The sequence below is a fragment of the Tachysurus fulvidraco genome, chromosome 5 (assembly GCF_022655615.1).
Source record: "Tachysurus fulvidraco isolate hzauxx_2018 chromosome 5, HZAU_PFXX_2.0, whole genome shotgun sequence".
NCBI lineage: Eukaryota > Metazoa > Chordata > Actinopteri > Siluriformes > Bagridae > Tachysurus > Tachysurus fulvidraco.
The window spans coordinates 21,454,538-21,475,049 of NC_062522.1; the positions used below are offsets into that span (position 1 = coordinate 21,454,538).

Sequence of the window (20,512 nt, forward strand, 5' to 3'; positions counted from 1 at the left end):
TATATAGATATAAATATATTTGTATATAATTATATACACAAATCTCCATAAACCTGACTCACAATCATAAAATTATGAAAGCAGAAAAGTCAGGCAAATGTACAAAGACAAAGAGAGAGATAGAGGGATAGATAGATAGATAGATAGATAGAGAGAGAGAGAGAGAGAGAGAGAGAGAGAGAGAGAGAGAGAGAGAGAGAGAGAGAGAGAGAGAGAGAGAGAGAGAGAGAGGAATTCATGTTATTATCTGGCTGCTGGTAACCAGGGCAGAGAGCAAATGCTTAGAGGACAGGAAGACCCTGATGTTTGCTTGAACTATGAGTGCTGAAGTAGCATGACTGTAAGGACGTGAACTCGCAAAACTGTACACATCGCAGTCAGAGAGAGACATGCACACAAACTCCTATCTCAGGAAATACAAACAATGGGGCAACCCAGGGAGGTGTAGGGCAAAGAAACACATACACTCGTAAGGGAGGAAAGGATTCCTCAGTGTGTCTTTGGCTCAAACATTAATTGTGTCTTCCAGCTAAACACAAACAATGACAGGAGGTTTGCGTCTCTTTGTAAATAAACCCATCAAGGTCAAGCCTACTGAGACCAGGGAATCCCACAGGATAAAAGAAAATACTGTCAGTATGTTCTCCATCTTACAATGTCCCAGCTTCCTAACAGGAAAATAGCTGGGATGCAACAGACCCAAAACTTAAAGACTCTCTAGAATATGTAAGGACTCTGGGGAGCTATATCTTTGTGTGTTGAAGGCCACGCCTGTGTAGCATATGCTAGCATGCCATTATTCTCTCTGAGGCAGCTGGGCTGCTAGGAAAAGTGAAAGAGCCAGTGTGAAGTTGTTTACTGTCACAGACACACCACTTGACCTGATTTGCCCTCGCAGACACGGCAAAATGACTGTGGTACCAGTCAGATTTGGGATCAACTTTTACATTCTTTGTATTCTAGACTGGAGTAAAAAGAATTAATTCCATTCCTGATACCTAAACACTTTAGAGCATGTTACAATTGAAAACATTTACATGATTGTGGTGTGTTTTTTTATAATAATTGCTGACAGTCAACAGTAGATGCAGTTATTAAGGTAGAAAAATTCCACTGTCAAAGAAAACAGGTACTTTACCTGAAAGAAAACTTTGGAAACAGGACTTACATTTATCATGCTGTAGGTATACAGTAATGTTCAAATGTCAGCAAAATCTGTAAAGGTAAGACACTTTCAAAACAATAAAATGCAATATGTTTTTAAAACAAAAAATATTTAAAACGAATTACAATAAATTGTAAGAAGGGGGGGGGGGCCCGGTGGCTTAGTGGTTAGCACATTCGCCTCACACCTCCAGGGTCAGGGTTCGATTCTCGCCTCCGCCTTGTGTGTGTGGGGTTTGCATGTTCTCCCCGTGCCTCGGGGGTTTCCTCCGGGTACTCCGGTTTCCTCCCCTGGTCCAAAGACATGCATGGTAGGTTGATTGGCATCTCTGGAAAATTGTCCATAGTGTGTGATTGTGTGAGTGAATGAGAGTGTGTGTGCCCTGCGATGGGCTGGCACTCCGTCCACGGTGTATCCTGCCTTGATGCCCGATGACGCCTGAGATAGGCACAGGCTCCCCGTGACCCGAGAAGTTTCGGATAAGCGGTAGAAAATGAGTGAGTGAGAGTGTAAGAAATGGTAATTTTTAAATCATATCAATACTTAGTTTGACCATGCTTCAGTTGCTGTGCTTCAGTTGACTTAATATTGAAATCATATTTTAGTTTTGAGAGAGAAAAAAACTCTATCTTTATCTATCCTGTTTTGGTGAACCAGAAATAGACACCAGTGCGGTCTCCCACTTTTGTAGCTTGTCTACCTCAGTGTTTGACATGCTGTTTAATCTGAAATGCATTTCTGCTCACCACAGTTGTAACACATGGTTATTGAGTTAACATAGCCTCTTTGTTAGCTCAATTCGGTCTGTAGGATCTACATTTGAATTTATACTTTGTGGCACTGTCTATTGTTTAAAGCACTATGTTAGCAAAATACTATACTTATAGATTTTAGTGAAGCAAGTAAAACAAACAAACAAAAAAAATCAAATGATTAGTCAGTTAATTACTTAAAAACATTTCAGACAATTAACATTTTAGATCAATAGCATCACTAATATTTCTATGATGGAATACTAATGCTAACTCTTTTTCTCTGTATTCTGAAATCATGCAATGCTGTCACAAATGCAAACAGGAAAATTAAAGGTTAACTCAACCGGTTGTGTCAGCTACCATTCACCTCAAATGACACTGCTAATGATCATGTGATAGCACCTCAGGGCAGTTCTGACATGATGATCTTGTCATTTTCCTGCCAGGTAGGGAAAGAAAACAATATGATCCAAACAGTTACATATGGCAATGAAACTCTTGCAGAGCTGTTTTGATCATTTTAAAGAAATAGGAAGAAACACTTTTCTTTAAAGCCAATATTAAAACACTGTTTCACTTTGACAGAAACCACAAGACACACCCACATGCTTGGCAAGTTACCATAATGTGCAGCACTGCAAGGCAACATTTGTAGTTAGAACTACAATGTGCAATGTGGAATTCTATCTGTAGTTAAAAATGAAGAAAAATACTGGGAGAAATAAAATGATAAAACATTGAGTCAACAACAGGTCAATGAGTTCATCTACAGTAGTTCATCACTTGCTTTACTGTAGTGTTTGTCAAAGAACACTGACCACAATTCCATATTTATTTTTACGTTTCTAGTAATGGTTATTCTATAATGCATCTGCACTGAACTTCTTTTTGAGCTTACTGCATTGCTGTGGATGCTGCATTGTGAAATGACTTAATCACCAGCACCGTAGTGCTATGTGATTCAAAGGAAGTACTAAGTATAGAAACACAATGCTAAATTGTACACCGAAACATTTTTGCTGATCATCAGTTCTGTAATGCATCTGTGATACATTGTGGTAGAACTACCAAAACCCACCTCCTCCTTTTAATTAGATGAGCAATCATTGTTGTGCCTAATGTAAACAGCACCGGCCCTCTAGTTGTAGGGTTTATTAACTCAAGACAAGTAACTCAAATAACCGACTAAATAGTGCACTTATTCATTAATAAATCTGGATTGTTATGATAATTTTCGTACATGGTGTATGTGTACAGTTTATTACTGTACTGTCTAGTGTGCTGTCTATTGTTGTATGTATACAACTGCACATTGGAGCTTTTTTCGTTCTACTATGCACTCCCTGTTGCCTGGCTGAATGACAAGTTCAGTTGGACTTTGACTTTGACTTTGATATTTCAAAGAGGTTGTATAAGAGATTAAAATTGCAAATTTTCTAAATGTCTTTTTAGCATTTTTATTGAGCTATGTTAAAACAAATTCCTCTTGGTGCTAAAACAGCTGATTGGTACTTCGTTTGCATGTGGAATGATACTTTGAAACACTGACGTTTCTCAGACCGTGAGAAAATGGCATCAGAGTAAAACATCTTGCACCCTCCAGGCTTTCAATCCCAGTAGGACCTATGGCTTTCAATTATACAGTGGGGAGTAGGGAGGGGATGTTAGAACATGTCCAGATTGCTCCTCTTGCCCTTTTCTAACCTCTCAAAATCCAGTCATTAAATGTCATTAAGGCAGTAAGAGCCATTTGTGGAGGCAACACAGCAGAAGGCAGGACTATTAGTCCATCAGGCCAAATTTACAGTCTATCTGCCTGCTTAGATGAGCTCACAGGTGAGGCATGCAGAGGATTGTAAGCCATAGCTATGGTTCCTGTGAGTTTATGTAAAGCTGCAACAACACAAATTAATTGACCTTTTAAATGAATAACAAAAGCAACTAATAGGTACAGTAAAATACTATAGGTACAGTAAAATACTATATACTTTAAAATTCAGACCGACTGCAAGCCTAGCTTAAAGTTTGGCAGCTTTTGTCACACACAGCACCCCCTCCTCTCCAACAGACAAACCTATGCAGAGTGTGCTTAAAATGAGAAAGTCTATTTCAGTTTTTATATGCAGAACATAGCATAGACAGAAACCTTGTGTCTGCATCAGTAGCTGTGAGACACCTTTTCACAGCCTTTGCATGCGTGGTTTCAGAGGTAAATGGGCGATGGTTGAGTGTGTGCATATACTGTACGTGTGTGTGTGTGTGTGTTGGTGCAATCATGGTTATAGCAGGACAGTGTCCTGAGCTGACACCTGCCAACCACACGGCTGTGCAAACAAGCAACAGGTGGCCTTTCTTTCTCAGAGCAGACAGTTGAAAATGTTACAGCAGATAACAAAGTGCTTTTACTAGTTCTACATTGATGCATGTTTTTTGCACTGGTACAGTAGATAACTCTGAACATTCAAACTAAATGAATTATAGAGAAAAGAAAGTTAAAACTTTAGAATATCAAAATAATGTTTATAAAGTATCCAAACTTCACAAACAGTCTAATTGCTTTGTACTGCAGCTTCATTTGTGACAATGAGGAAAGCAGAATAGTCTACAGAGTGAAACAAATATGTATGGAACTGTCTTAGCTGCTTAATTTTCCTTACTTTAACCTCCAGAGTAGTTGTGTCTGGTAGCTATGCTACTGTGCCCGTTCCAGACACCACGTGTATTGATGGGAACCCTTGTACCCCTGGGTAGGTTCACCCCCACTCTAACTTTCTCTGGGTGCTTAAGAAACAAGCAGCGCTCTTCTTGAAACTCTGCCAACAGGGGCTGGCCCTAAGCCGGCGCAGCTGAAACTTTTACAAGCTCCCTGTCTGCAAAGGCAGGAAGGCAAAGATATAGTGAGAGATTTGTGAAGGCTGTCTCTCACTCCCTCTATTTCTCTCTCTCTCTCACACACACACACTCTCTCTCACTCTCTCATTCTGCTACCATTGCAGAATCTGTTGTCCTCATTTCTTTTAACTATAACAGACTGTTGATGTGGACTACTGTTAACTCTGGAAAGGCATTCTCTTTTATTTTTTTTCTGACGAGGGTAGAGTGTATACGTGTTGGCTGCAGAGGGGAGGAGCTGAAGTATACAGTGGGGAGAGCAAAATAAATGAACATACAACAAAAGCGAACGAAGAGGGCCGTGACATCACACACTGAGCTGTCCTGGACAATGCCTGAGATGAGGAAGAGAGGTGGCAAGCACAGCACTTGGCTGGGAAACTCTCTTTTTATTTCACTCTCAACACCTTTGTCACACAAAGCGGGCAAAGTACACCTTTTTGGAAGTCACAAAGGATTATTTCGGTGACACTTCTCTCTCTTGGCCATCTGGGCGCTTGGGCTTTGAGCCCCATTTCTCGTGACAGCCAAACAGGATTCATCAGAGGGACAACCTACTCCTGCAAGTCACAAAAAATCCCACTTTTAATATGCTTGCAAACTCAGCTTTTTGGTGTCCTAGCCAAAAGAGGCCAAAAGACCAGGACCGTAGACAGGAGGATTCTCATTCACCTACAACATTTCAACATTTGGATTGTTTTGTAACTTTTTCACAGACTTTTTTTTCAACGAAGACTTCTTACGAACGTAGGAGCCTGTATTGCTGCAGGTGTGCTAACCAAAAAATTTTGACGTTATGTCTAAGAGGATGTGAATGTAATAGGGAAATTCACACAAAAAAAGCACAGGCAAGACCAGGGCAGCTAAAGACGCTGCAATGACTTCTGTAGAAGGGGAACAGAGAGGCATGTACTACCTGGGACGAATGCCAAATGCTGACAAAAGACTTCACCGCACTCCCTCTCTCTTTGGGAGAAATCATAGTTCTTTATTCTAAGGGTAGCTTAAATCACTGAAATTATTTTTTAATTTGAAACCTGCTCTATAACAGAAGCCAAAGCTTGTGTAAGTATACTGATATGATTCTCTTCATAGTTCTGTTTTCGCAACAACCATGTGCTCCTTTTTTCCTTTCTTGGCAACTGTCATTAGTCATGAAGTACTGTGTGATATGTCAAGATATGCTGTTTTGCTGATTTTGGAGGCAATCCATTCTCTCACCATGCCTCAGGGCCCTGGCAGGCAAATGACATGTAGTGTTCGAGATGAAATGGTAAGGGGTACCTTTGCGTGGCAACTCTTACAAATACATAAATGCAGTTGCTGTCTCTTACCCAAAAGTTAGGACATGCTCCAAAAGTATTACTACATCAAATTATTTTTTCTTCCCTTCTAACACTGTTGCGACCTCATGCTGTCGCTTTTACATTAGTTTTTTGGCATCATGGTTGTAGTGGGCAGGGAGATAGGAGGGCATGGCTGCAGGGTGTTACTGCTGGCTTGGTTAGTTTCTCTCGTTTTCTCATTTTTTTCACTGTCCTCATTCGCCAGTGAATTATCAAGAAACAGAAATATTTTCTGATCTCCCTCTTCTTCTACCTCCTCCTTCCCTGCCTACCCACCCGCCCATCGTGTTCCTTAGCCCTTGGGCTGAATCGCGGTGCCGTCCTACAGAAAACATTCACAGGTATTTCCTACTTTTCCTTCAGTTTAGACACTATTTTTCTAAAATTTAACTTTCTGCTTTCTCACCAGTGTTCCATTTTTCTTCCTTTTGCGCTCATTCTTGCCTCCTTTCGTCCTCATTGTCCGCCTGCACACGTGTCTGCCTTTGCTCAGTCGCCATTGCTACCATAACCACCATTATGATGTGTTCTGATTTAAGAATTATTCTCTAATAACGCCATATTATCTGAGAAATTTGAACCGTACTTAAGAAGCAAAGTCTTTGCAAGGTCTGATACTGTCTGCAACTTCATCAAATGTCTCATTCGTGTTTTCACAGCAAGGTTGAGCTCAATCATACAACTTGTTTGTATGATGGCGGTCAACAAAGCGCTTTACAAAGATAAGGTAAATGAACGAATATTGTTCAGTGCACAAGTTACTAAATTCACTTTGTGTGTAGTCTAATAAATTACATTGTAGAGATCCGAAAAACAAATGGTAAGTAGCTTTTGACTCGTAAACAATAAAGCTGGCATGATAAACGTAAAGATAACATAGACTTTTCTATTTCTGGCTGAGAACTGTTAAAGTAATCGGTCTTCTTGGCCTGATATTTAAAGTGTTGTAGACTTGAATGTGTAAATAGATGTATTAGCTATGCTAATGCAACAGGCAGCTTTGAAAAACATTAGCATTTATGAAATTACCATAAATAAACCGATCCATAACATAAAACATAAAAAGGGAAGAAAGCTTTTTGATAACAAATACTCTCACTTTAGAGTTGTAGAAAATGCTTTCAAGTGTTTAATACCTAAACAGCAATTTTATCTCACTAATGTTTTACATATCTCTACGAAAATGTGATGTTCATTCGATCATTCGAGGCATATATCTATATTTATAAAAAATACAATAATTTTTATGTATGCATAACCCTTAAATTCTGGAATATTTGATTAATAGAGATTTCTATTCATGTTTCAGACAAGCCTTCAGGGTTTGTGTAACGCATTGGTTTAGTGCACAGTTTGTGTGAACAAGTAGTTGTTCAGTACTTATGCCAGCATACTGATTACAAGTAAACTCTGTAAAATAATAAAATGAACTACTACTTAATGCAGTTTTTTATGGTATAAAAAAGTATCTGCCTTCCAACTATTACAATGCTATCACAAAGCAGGGGGGGGGAATGGGTGTATAATGTTGTCCAAAAAATGGAGATGGAGAGGGAGCAGGAGAGATAAAGGGCGGGGTGACAGGCAGAAAATGAGAAGGATTTCCCCTCCCCTCTCCTGTCCTCAGATGAACTTGTCGTGTTACTTCACGATATTTTCTTTCAGGCCTGCCATCTCTACTTCCTGCTATTTTCGTGTCCCCTCCTCCCCCTCCCTTTTTCTTTCTGCCACTGCCTTGACTATTAGTGGTGTAGTAACCAGGAATAAAGTCACACTTCCTTTATCAGGAAACACATTTCAGCTATGGGCTTTGATTAAAGGTATGCTGGATTATACCCTTTTTGTGTATTTAGAAAGATATCTACACAATGGATATCTATTTATTATATGGCTACCCAAAACTTTTATCGGCGTTGGTAATAGATTTCAATATGATTTCACTAAAAATTCCCTGAAATTTACGTGCAAATCCAGGAATGTCTGCTTCAGTAATTGATGACTTTCCTCTTTTCTGAACAGATATAGCATTATTGATCATTTTAAAAGACAAAGTATGATTTCTGTGAAGGTTTTGGTATCTAACCACATAATGTACAGCTTTTAGCCCATGTGCCAAATGAGCTATTTTTCTACAGCAAAAAAAAAAGGAAAGAAACTAGGCTTGATAGCTGCTTTTTGCTTGTTGCACCACTATCAGAGTGATAAAAGATGAACTTGGAGCCTTCTGTGCACACAGGACAGAGTCAACCTAAGTCGTCAGAAGGCAGACTTCCTGTTTAGAGATTTTGTTTGTGTGTGCAGGGCTGTTTCCTTGTTACTGCTAAAAGATAGAAAGACTAACAATAATAAGCCCTTCTTATATTACAGCACTGTTAAAGTGGCAGAAAATATTTATAGATTCCATCTGAAAATTGCACAGTGTAAAAGGTTACTACATTGAAATACAGTAGATTAATATGTTTATTCAGAAACCTATTAGTGGATCTGATTCTTTTAAATCAGCCTGCATATTTATGTTGTGTGAGCGAAATCAGTGATTGGGGTTTGACCAGAGAGTCACTGGTTTTGTTTATTGAAATGATCAGCTAAATAAATGTTCGATTGCAAATCACAATTATTTTTGGAAAAAAAAACCAACAACAAAAAAAACAACAACAATTGCAAACCTATTGATCCAGCCAGTTTCACATGGGCAAGGCTCTTTACTTATATCATTCCATTAATAAAATGTCAAAGGTGAAATAGCCTTCTATTCAGTTTCTGTAGGAAATGTTACAGAAAGAACCTTGAACAATATTGAACACTGATTCAACATCTCAATTAAGAGGATTTTATTTGTCCTTCTTGGGCACCACCCCCATGCACTTATATCTTTCCATCCTATCAAGTAGACTGCTGCTTTTCCTCCACCAACTGCCATGCCAAAACATTTCAATCACTGCCCCCATTAATTAAGCCAAAAAAGAATTTTGCATATTAATGAGCTACCATGGTGCTTTTCACAGTCCCTGGTTCACATGCTAATTTATGCAAAGCGACAGGCCAACTGCCCTACCCTTCCTTGCATGCCAGTCAATTGTTTGGACTGCTCCCATGACCCTTGTCTGCCACCCTCTTTGGGCACAGCTTCATGCCAGAGCTTGCCATTGTCTAACTACCTCAGCTGCCACTGCAGACATCGAGTTAACATGAGATCTGGGGTTTGTTTAAAATAATAGAAAATGATCAGATCTGTAGATTTGCAAGAGTATTATTAATTAGTTAATTTTTAAAACTGCATATTACAAATGTAAAGACATTGTATTTTTTTTCCCTATTTTTTAATTTTTACATGCAATGTACAAATATATTGTAAATATTTTTGGATTGAATAGACATGGGCAGGTCTAAGAGCCAAACTATTCAAAATGGCAGCAACACAGCCATTTTATTTGGTGCCTTTTTAAACTTCCTCTATGCTGACTACTTACTATTAATACAAGATATTTTGTGAACCACTGCCGCTTAAAACAACAGGCTTCTGCAGGTCTCTAAGTGCAGAAAATGGGCACTATTTCCTGCCACAGATTACTTGTATTACATGCAAACCACTAAATGCCAGTTCAGGGTTATGGATAAGGATTATACGAAATGAATATCCTTTCCACTGGGGCTGTGTTAAGTCGGCAAATTATTTTGTTATTCATTCAAAAACGTAAAACAATCTAGGTAATGAATTCAGTTCTTCTCAGTTTCTTCCACTAACCACTGATTGCCTTTAGTGTTTAGATAAAGGACATGACCTGGTCATTGATTGGATTCATCAGGACTGAGGCTGATGAATGAGATTTCACCCTGGATTTTTGAACCTAAAACAGGATTTCCTAAATTGAACCAAATGGACAAATATGATCAGTAATAGTTTCTGCAAAGTAATTCACTGAAAAACTCTTATGCCTCTCAGCAGGAGTGCCATTTAAATGTAAGATCATACTCATTACCCAACATTAAGCATACAGTAAGAGTACAATGATATTTTAATCAAAACCACGTTTCAAGTTCAAGTTTAACCAAAGTTGGGCTTTTAATGAATCAAAAAAAGGAAAATATTATTCCAGCTGGTCCAAAAATATATTGGGTTACAATTTTTGCATCAAACATTACTATTATTTGTTGCAAATAGCTAAAATATCCCAGAATGCACCCGATTATTCCTTTAAATTACTTTAAATTAATTACATAGCATGCTATTGTATAATTGTGATGTAGGGAACAAAAATACACATTTATGCTACATTATGCAGTGTAAGATACAATCTACAGTACTCTGTGATATTTTGTGTTCGTCATATGTCACTCATACAGCAGAAAAACATATTCTATGTGACTGAAATTTAGCTAAACACTGTATACTGTAGGTGCCTCTGAGTAGTACAAATATTTGCATTTTACAGTATATTTACTAACCCAGGCAATGAGAGCACAGAAATAAATGTTCCATATACAAATACATGATATAAATTGCAGTGACATACAGAGCATTTTCTTCAGTTAACATGCTACCCTGCTAACACCATTTATTTTCATTCAATTCTAGGATTTAACCTTAATAAGTTTGTCTTTTATAAATATTTTGTTAATACTACTATACTTAACTCATTTGTATTGCAAAACTATACATGGTACTGTGGGTGGGAGTTTCATTATACTTTTTACACCTCCTTGGGGAACAATATAACAAATTAATTCCAATGGTGTGTAATAATGAGTTATTACTAGTGAGTTAATAATAATGAGTTAATAATTAGTGAGAATTCTAATTATATAATTTACAATTATAAATGTTAAAGTTTGTGGGAACAGAGCAGGGGTGCAACTTAATTGAATATAAAATTTCATATTTTAATGTAATATCATGTAATTCTCTTTTCTATATATTTAATAAATTGATGTTTTTTGCCAATGTTTATTCTTTGTTTTGAACTTGCCGGGGTAAAAATACATTTCTATTTCAAAACAACACAAGAAATGAATCTACTTATTTTGACATATATAAGTACATACAATTCATTTTCAAATATTCAAGCTGCATATGCTATGGATGCTCAGAAATGAAGACAGATTTTCATTCCCTAATGTAGAAATATACTGTAGTAGCTTCTGTGTATTGGGTTAAGCAAAACAAGAAATATATAGACAGATTTTTGATATGACATATGCAAAATTCATTTTAAAATAATATTATTTAAGAGGCAGGATACATTTCTAAATATATATTACATAGCTACATTATCATATGTAGATTATTATGCTATATTTGTAACTGTCTTTTTCCAAACTCTCTTTGCAAATGCAGCTTTGGTGTAAAAGCTACTGTCCTTAAGGCTGAGGTAGTAGATTGAATAGTTGTGGGGTATTAATCCTCCCTTTGAGATAACTATACAATCTACTGTCTTTCCTAAGGAGACAGTCTGATCAGCCTCCTGCTCATGAATAACTGGACATCATGGTGATTCGACACCTACGCATGGAGCACTCATTTATAGAGCAATCGGAGATTACTCATGTTGGAATTGGTTCCATTGTCTGTTGTTCTGTAATTTATGGTGTGTTTTAAAATTCATTATAGAACTTTACCGGAACTCTGTACATCCCTTAATGTGTTTCCACAAGATGAGGTAGTAGGTTGTATAGTTTGTGGGAAACATCACATCATATTGAGGTGATAACTATACAGTCTATTGCCTTCCTTGTGAGACACAACAACATGTGGAGAAAGAGCTGAGGTGGCAGCCATGAAATGGAGTAGGTGTTTAAGTCTATATTTCTGCAGTATAACAGTTACCCCTCCATATTAAAATACATTGATATTACTATAGACCACTGTGTACAATGCTAATGTTATGTCTTTAATTTTTTTTTTCAGCACATTTTTAAATAAAGTTTGATAATAATGTGGTGTGTTAAGTCTGTAGGCATTTTATTACTAGAATTTCAGATATATCAAGAACACACACTATTTATTCATCGGCATGTCTTGCTCATAAACATATAAATATGCAACATGGTGGATCAAAATGCTGCCAAGGGACTGCCAAAGAATTAGCAAATTTAATACAAATATATTTATATGTAATGACAAATCTATTATCCAATTTATATGAAATAACTTGAAAATTATGTTAAAACATCAGGAGAAAAGTGGCATATACAAGTAATTTCAATAAAAAAAACTGGTAAGGTATTAGGACATGTGCATTTCAATGAAGAGACAGACTAAGAAGTCATTAAGCGATGTGACTACCATCCATGTTGGTCATGAGAAGATGTTCAGTCATGAGATTAAGTGGTCATTTTTTAAAATTAATACAAATTCCCAAGCAAGGGAAATTAAACTAATAAAGGATATAAATAAATCATACTCTCCAGATATTTGGGAATTTATCTTTCTACAATAATTAAAGGATAACCAAGCTCAGATATATAATCACTAAATAATATATATAGTAAAGGTTTTAAACAGCACACTAAAACTAAAACCTAAAAGCACATCTTAATAAAAGATGTAAGATAACATAATTCTCAAAAACCACTGGTCACTCATTAGCATTAATTTAACTTAACTAAAAAATTAATTGTTATTAAAACTGTTTTAAGTGCACTTTAATTTGGCACACATATTAATTAATGTTATTTAATGTAATTCAGTCCAATTAACTAATTTTTTTTAAGTTGACTTGTAACTTAAAGAAATTGAGAAAGCTCTGCATATTTGCATGAGCAAATTTGAGAAAACAAGGACATCCTGACCCTCTTCGTTAATGGTCCTGCATGTCTTAAGTATGATAAACAATTTCATTCTTTTATTTCATAAAAAAAATAAGTAAAATCACAAACATTTATACTATGGACTATGGACCTAGTTTGGTATTCTGCACGAACCTACATTTAATCTTGTTATGTACCTGCCTCGGGCATGCTTGCCCTTTGAACCAGTTCAGCAGAATTGGGCACCTCTAACAGAAGGAGTGGCGGACACGTACGTGGACACAATGCTGATTTGGTCTTAGCAAACGGTAACGTAACGTTTATTATTGATCTACATACTGGTAGATGTCATTTAACCATGTATTTGCCATTTTCTTAATAATGTATAGCAATGAGATTGATTAAAGTAGATAGCAATCAGACACGTTGAATGAGTGAATTTAACAATGTCATCAATGTCAATACAAATGTCAATACATCATCTAATTTATGCCATTGCCTAATAGGTTGGGATACCTAGTAACAGTCAATAGGGCGGGCCTTATGAACGACGGGGTCTGAAGTTCCCTCTTCAGAGATTGAAAAACCTGTTTATATACTCTGTGTCAGACTTTTATGTTTAGAAACAGATTGTGAAAGTAAGAAGTTCAGGTTAACTAGTTTTGTGTACTTTGGTTACAATACTCAAGCATTGTAATTTTTTCGGTTAGGTTAGCTTCATGTTTTTTTGTTAGCTTACATTAAAGTACATTAAACTCCTGACTATTTAAATGCAAACAGAAACTGAGGCGATGTTAGGAACTCATTAGTGAAATTAGCAACACCTTTTGAGAGAGAATGGCTATGTATGGACACTTTTAAATATTAGTCACATGTATGTTAACTAATGCCAGTTATAATAAAATAGTACGAGGCTGTGATTACTTCGCTTTAACCCAGTGTCAGTCACGTGTGAGGTAGATAACGTTTTAAAGACTTAGCTTGTTGATTTGGGCAGTGTCGAAATCAATGAGTTACAGTGACACAAAAGTCAAAATGTTTAAATAACAATATTTATTTGATATGCTGTAGTAATTGCCACATAAAGTGGATATGTAAATTGCGGGAATTTGCTATGGCCCTAAAAATATGCCTGTTCAGACATTACAGACTGGGTAACCCTAACCCCAATCTTACATTTACCTTCACTGTATAATAGTTGCATGTGCACATTCAGCACTTATAATTCATTGATGATACATTTGAAAAAAGTATCATTTTCTGCAGCCATTTGTGGAGCGGGAATTGTTCATTCTTTTGAAGGGTCATTTTGAGAAGGAAACAAATAGTGCCATATCCATTCATGGCCTGCAAATTTCAAACCAATGTTTAATCCATTTCACATTTTGATCCATTAGTTGTAGTGCAGAATGTATGAAATACTTCCCAAGATAGTAATATTGAATATCATGCAGTGGCTAAAAGGAGAAAATCTTATAATGAGGAGAAACATCTTTAATGATCACAGCACCTCTTTATGTATGTGCCAGTTCTCTCATCTTTGCAGTAGCTGTTGAAAAAAAAAAAAACCAAATACGTGAGAAAGTTCAATTCAAGTTCAAGTTCAAGTTCAAGTTTTTCTTTATTGTCAACTCTTTCACATGTACAGTATATACACAAAAAAGAATCGAAAATGTATTTCTCTCAGTCCCAAGGTGCAAAATATTAGCAATGAGATTTAAATAAAGTGCAAAGCATATGTAGATGCAGTGGAGAATAGGCAGACCAATGCTGCACAAAGTGACTGGTGCATGTTTCCTTATGTTAGTGGGAGGGGGAGTGGAAGGTTCTTGGGGATGTGGGATCTGAAGGGGAGTGTTGGCTTCATAGATCTGTGGAGCCTGTGGCAGAAAAGAGAAGTGGAGGCAAGTTTGAAAGTGAGTTCAGCTTCCTGATAGCCTGATGAATGAAGCTGTCCTTCAATCTGTTGGTCCACAGCCACCTGGACAGTATTTTAGAGAAGGAGCATAGTAGAAACATGGCTCATACTACCAGGAAAACATGCAGATGAGGGTCAGAATTTAGAATTATTCTTTATGTTCATGACTTTGAAATTGCAAAAGGTCCAAGGAAATACACAAAATCTCTGCAGGTTATTGGATATTGGCGTGCAATTCAAATGATGTAAATGAGTTTGGATATGAAAAGGTTTTTGCATCACTCCTGACTTAATGACTTGCAAACTCTTGAAGAAATGGGTGTTTACATTGAAACATCTGGTGACTGTCTCAAAGGCACAGTTTACTCTGTTGTAGATGAAAATCTCGCTACTTATGGGCTAGCTGGTTTCAGTGAGTGTTTCATATCAGCTTATTTCTGCAGATTCTATCTTGCCAACCAAAAAGAACTGCAAAACTCAGATATAATTGATAGTTGGTCGTTTTGAAATGAGAAAAAATATATGAGCCTAATCATTTTGTTATGATGTAAAACACAGTTTTGTTTTTTTTTTTGTCTGACCATCTCTCCTCTTTCCATCCTGTCACAGGATTTGCACCTGATATATTACATGACCTGTTAGAAGATGTTGTTCCTGTGGAGTTGGCACATTAATTGAAAGGTTTGATTAAAAAGTATTTTTAAATTAGATGATCAATATGGCAATACTTTCTTTAGCCTTCTACCATTTTGATAAGGCTGACCATCCTCATACATTTCCCCAAAAATTTGGCCATCATGAAAAAAGTGAAGAGAATATGCATGAGAAACACACTTAGACTGCTATCTTTTCTCATTGGTCCCAGAAGGTATTACATTTTGAGAAGTACTAATGGATTTAAAATATATAGCAGAGCTTGCTGTGTCTCATACTTTCACAGATTAATCCATTTAGTACATGGTGTGTAATATTTCAGATCATAGGCAGCTACTTCAAGAAGTCTTGCCAGCCTTACGATGGCAATCAAAGCATCATTAAATTGAGCATTATATCCATCTCTTAAAGTGCTTTGGTCTTTTGGTGCATCTCTGGACAATGCAATTTAAAACTAAGCATTTCATTCCTGTGTCTGAATGAAATAGCAGCACCAAAACAAGCACTGTCCTCTGTTAACTGACTAATGATAAGCATCGGTTTGGATCTTTTGGTGAGCTCTGCACACAAAGGACAACAGGTAATGTGTGTTTCCCACACTGATCCATACACACTGATATTACATTTTGTGTTCATTTGCATATCTCTGCATATAAGTACAATGTTAGAGTATGTGTATACAAAATGTTTTAAAAGTTAAGCGGTAGAAGAAGAAGAAGAAGAAGAAGAAGAAGAAGAAGAAGAAGAAGAAGAAGAAGAAGTGTGATATGTTTCAATTTTTTCCCCAAATGAAACTGGCCTAATGTTGCTGTTAATATTTACTGTAAAGACATGGAAATAAGGTTAATATCTCCAGAATGCTAAACTTTCCCTTAAATGCTGTGGCTCATTTGTTAGTTTTGTGCAGTGGTTTAACATGACATGTGGGTATGTGTTTATGAAATTTACAAGAAAAAATGATGACCTGCATTGCATGTGTTCTAATAATAAGGGGGCCATTCATATATTGATATATGGTGACTCTTGAAGTTTCTTTTTGTGTTTTAATCTACAGGGTCATCCTAGACCATGAGAAGGACGAGGCTGATTTCCCCTTTCATCCTGAGACAGTAAATGCCCTCATTATGGAAGTTAAATATAAGTTGAACTTGACTTTTTACTTTAGATTCAGTTTGAAGACCCAGAGTTGACAATGCCATATGCAATTTACTTATTACAGAGGACCTACTGTTCAGAGCAGCTATTAAGGTAGTTAAATTGATTGAAACAGATCCGAGTTCATCCAGTACAAATGACATAGTTTTACTGTCTGTAGATTCACCAGAGCATTTTAGCCATTGGCCAGAGGTTTCTGTTGTTACCTTATTCTCTTAAGAGGTGAAGACAAGGCAGTGCCACATTTATGACAGAGGGAAAAGCTTGAAAGTTGACAATGGATCAAAAACACAACTAACTAGAGGTAATGGTATCTGAAATGTATAAGCATAAAGCCTATCCTAGTTCTAAACAGACTGGTAACGCTACACAAGCTCTAGTAATGAAACTTTCTAAAAAAAAAAAAGGTTCCACAGATTATGAGGGTTGGAACATCAGCCTACCCTTCAAAATGGGTAACTACATGACCAAACTGACCAGGGCTGGCATAAAGGACGTGGCTGTGAATGCAGGAATATGAAGCAGGACCTATTCAGAGGGTACAGCATCCAGAGCCAGCATCAAAGAAATTAAATCAATTTCCTTCCCAATTATCCCTGTGGACAGACTAAGGACACTCTGGAAACTAAGAGGCTTGAGGAGGTGAACCAATTTAAGAAGACAGTAGCAGAAAGGAACATGATTCTGATCCATCAGCATATGCAACACACTTTTGCATTCAGGAATGAAGAAATTATGAATATGGCTCCTCCCATTGTCAAACTAAAAGATAGATTGCCTGCCCTCTTTTGTAAAGTCAAAGTAAAAATTTTACTTGGACCCACATAATGTCAGTCATCTTTGCAGCAGTGCTTGATCTGGAAAAAGGTATTGAATAGTTTAATATGGATTGTTTATTTATCTGTCCTTTTGCTCCCAATGCTGCTCTAAAGCGAATTACACAAGATAACAAGATCAAAATCTGCCACTTTCATTCTATGCTTCACTTGACAAATATAAACCTCAGCTGCTGAAACTCAACAAAAAGAGAAAAACAGGAATTTTTGGTGAGAAGATAGAAGATAGCATATGAAGAACAGGTAAATATATTTTAGTGCATTCCATTACATAATAAAGGTGAACACTGGACCCTGAGATACCTATGCAACAAGAATGACATCACTGAATCCAGAACAGCAGCCCTCCATATGCATTCCACTATACTAAAAGGAGGACTCCTCACAGATCTTCAAAACTTGCAAGGAATGTTTATTTTTATTTTACATATTCTACAGGTTCAATTACCAATTACGTCATCAGGTATTCTGAGGTAAGTATTGTTGTAAACATCAGCAAAAACATTCAGACCCACAACTGCACTGATATTACCCTTTGGTGAACCCTGAAAGGTCTATTAATGATTTGTTTTTTTATCATTTATGTTTTCCCAGGCTGCAGATGTACATTTGCACTCACACACACTGAACATGCATTGCTATTTCAGTATGAGTTGGAGGCAACCCAGAAGGAAGCAGTGGCTCTGGTGTTTTTCTTGTGTTTTTGTTTGGGCTCATGTACGTGCTCCATGTTCATCCAGGTTGTCCTTTTAAATTTTTATGATGGGAAAGCAGCTCAAAACAAATTACAGGATTTTACAGGATCAGTGTTGAAGTCTAATCAGAAATCTAATTTTAAGTGTTTACAATTTTTTAAGGCTTTGAATTTTTTCAACATGCGTAAAACACATTTACTTGCTTCACTGAATGGTGTTATGGACATTGAAACTCAAAGATGCAAAGTATCCAAAACATTAAAACACAATGTTGTAAGTTCAGTAATTGTAAGTGAAAATTGTTTTATCATTTTAACCATTTAAGCATTTTATCTCAAGGGAATGAGAGTAAAATGGATAAACATCCATGTTTTATGTCAAGTTGAATGATAAACTGACATATTTTTGTATATTTTGTTTATACTAAAATGTCCTAGGTATGTTTGTGATTGTTTGTGTTTTATATTTTGTTAGTAGCGCTTATCTGGCTTAAGGTTTAATATCAGTTTCCAGTAAACAGTAAATGATGAAGTTGTTGCAAATTAAATGTAATAATTTGCTGTAATGTAATGTAATGTAATGTGTATTTAACTTACAGTAAGTAGTAACATTGCCAAGAAAATTCATTCAAGTTAACCCTACTTAATTCATCGAAATTCTTCAATACATTTTAATTATGTGTTTCTATCATGGCACAATCTGTAGCATGTAATTTATCTTCCATTTGTCCTTCGAAGCTTGAATATATACACTGTTGGATTAATTGCTGAATTAGCATGAGACAGTAGGGTACAACAAATTGACATATTGACTATAAAAATTGACAGTGTTCATGAGGTACAGAAGGAGCCTAAAGAACCAAACACAGAAGGTGAACCAGCCTGTGCTTTTTTCAGTCATAGGACCAACATTTGCTCTTAAGTGCCTTCTAGTGGCTAATAAGTACAAGTACAACTCAATTATGTAAGGAACCAGATGAATTAAAATTATGACAAAAATATACACTATGTATAACATCTCATTTTGTTTCTTTTTGCGTATGTAGGCATCATCAATAAATATTCTGGTTGAGATAAAATAGGCAAAGAACATTTCAGTTCAAGAACATTTAGATCTAGGTCAAGTACACTGCCCAAAGGCCAGCTCCACTTTTTTTGAATGTTGTACCGCCAAATTTTGGTGTTAAACATTGTACCAATGCGCTACCATTAAAAGCTGACAACAACATTGCACTTTCCCTCTCCCCTTGACACTATATACAGTAAATAATACCAAAAAAAAGTAATCAGTAATCTTGAGCCAAATGACTTCAAGTATTTATTTATTTATTTATTTATTTATTTATTTATTTACTTATTTATTTATTTATTTCCCAAAGCATAAGCAAGCCATATTTTAACATGCACGCTTAGCCTTATACTGTATATATCTTTAAAAAAAATTATAGAGGAACTATTATTTTTAAGGACTGCTCCAGATATGGAAAAACACAAACAAAACAGCACTGAACATAATACTTGTATGTGTTTTTTTGCTGTCCCATTACAGATTTATTTGCTGGTATGATGCCTCTGATCTTCTTCGAAGACTTCTCACTAGATTTGGAGCATGGATGTTGCTATATTTCTATAATAACCTTGGCAACACATGTCTTTATTGACCTTGCTCTCCATTCTGGAGACGCACAGCAGCCATTCACCGACAGTGGTCTATGTGTGTGATTTTGTTATCAGCTCTGTCTTGGGACACTGTGATGTCAGCAGCCGCCCAGGCGTTCTTCCACTAGATGTCAGCAACTGACCATGTACATGGTTGACAGTTAGTGGCCCACAGTGATTCATAGACAAAAGTAAAAGAGGGAACCAAATCCATATTCAAAATATTCAAAAATTCAAAAGAGTCCAGTTTATTTATTTATTTATTTTGTGGCCAGATGCAGGAATGTTTTGCTGAATGTATTATTGTTATTTTTTTATTTCATCAGCTAATCACTTTCATTAGGAGCCCGGAATACTACATTGCACAACATTTAAAATCGAATGTGTCGTACAAATTAAAAGAATAAGAGAGGAACCTTAAATGGACTTAGAATCTAAAGCAGCAATTGCTGTTTGTTCTTTGGATCATTTTACATTAGCACAAGTTGTAATCCACGTTTTCACTCAAGCTAAGGAGTATAGTGCTACTTTGGACCCGGTTGAGAATTTTCACTTGCTGCTGACTGTCTCAATTTAACTCTCTTTATCACATTATTATCACATTATCAATAGAGCACAATATACTTCTCTGAATTTGGAGCAGGAAAATGGGGTTTTGCATTCTGTTGGAGGGGGTGGTGGTGGTGGAGTT

General features: G+C 36.4%; 1 long non-coding RNA gene across 4 annotated transcripts; it reads left to right on the forward strand.

Moving 5' to 3' along the window:
- The first annotated feature begins 4,798 nt into the window (after positions 1-4,798).
- On the forward strand, positions 4,799-19,165 carry LOC113643120. 4 transcript variants are annotated; one of them, XR_003440710.2, is made up of 5 exons: positions 4,799-6,885; positions 11,494-13,213; positions 15,433-15,504; positions 16,532-17,941; positions 18,063-19,165. It is a non-coding gene; the product is annotated as an uncharacterized LOC113643120 (long non-coding RNA). The 4 variants fall into 4 exon arrangements; XR_003440711.2 differs by having other exon boundaries at positions 16,532-16,936; positions 17,040-19,165; XR_007140644.1 differs by having other exon boundaries at positions 16,532-19,165.
- Positions 19,166-20,512: the final 1,347 nt, after the last annotated feature.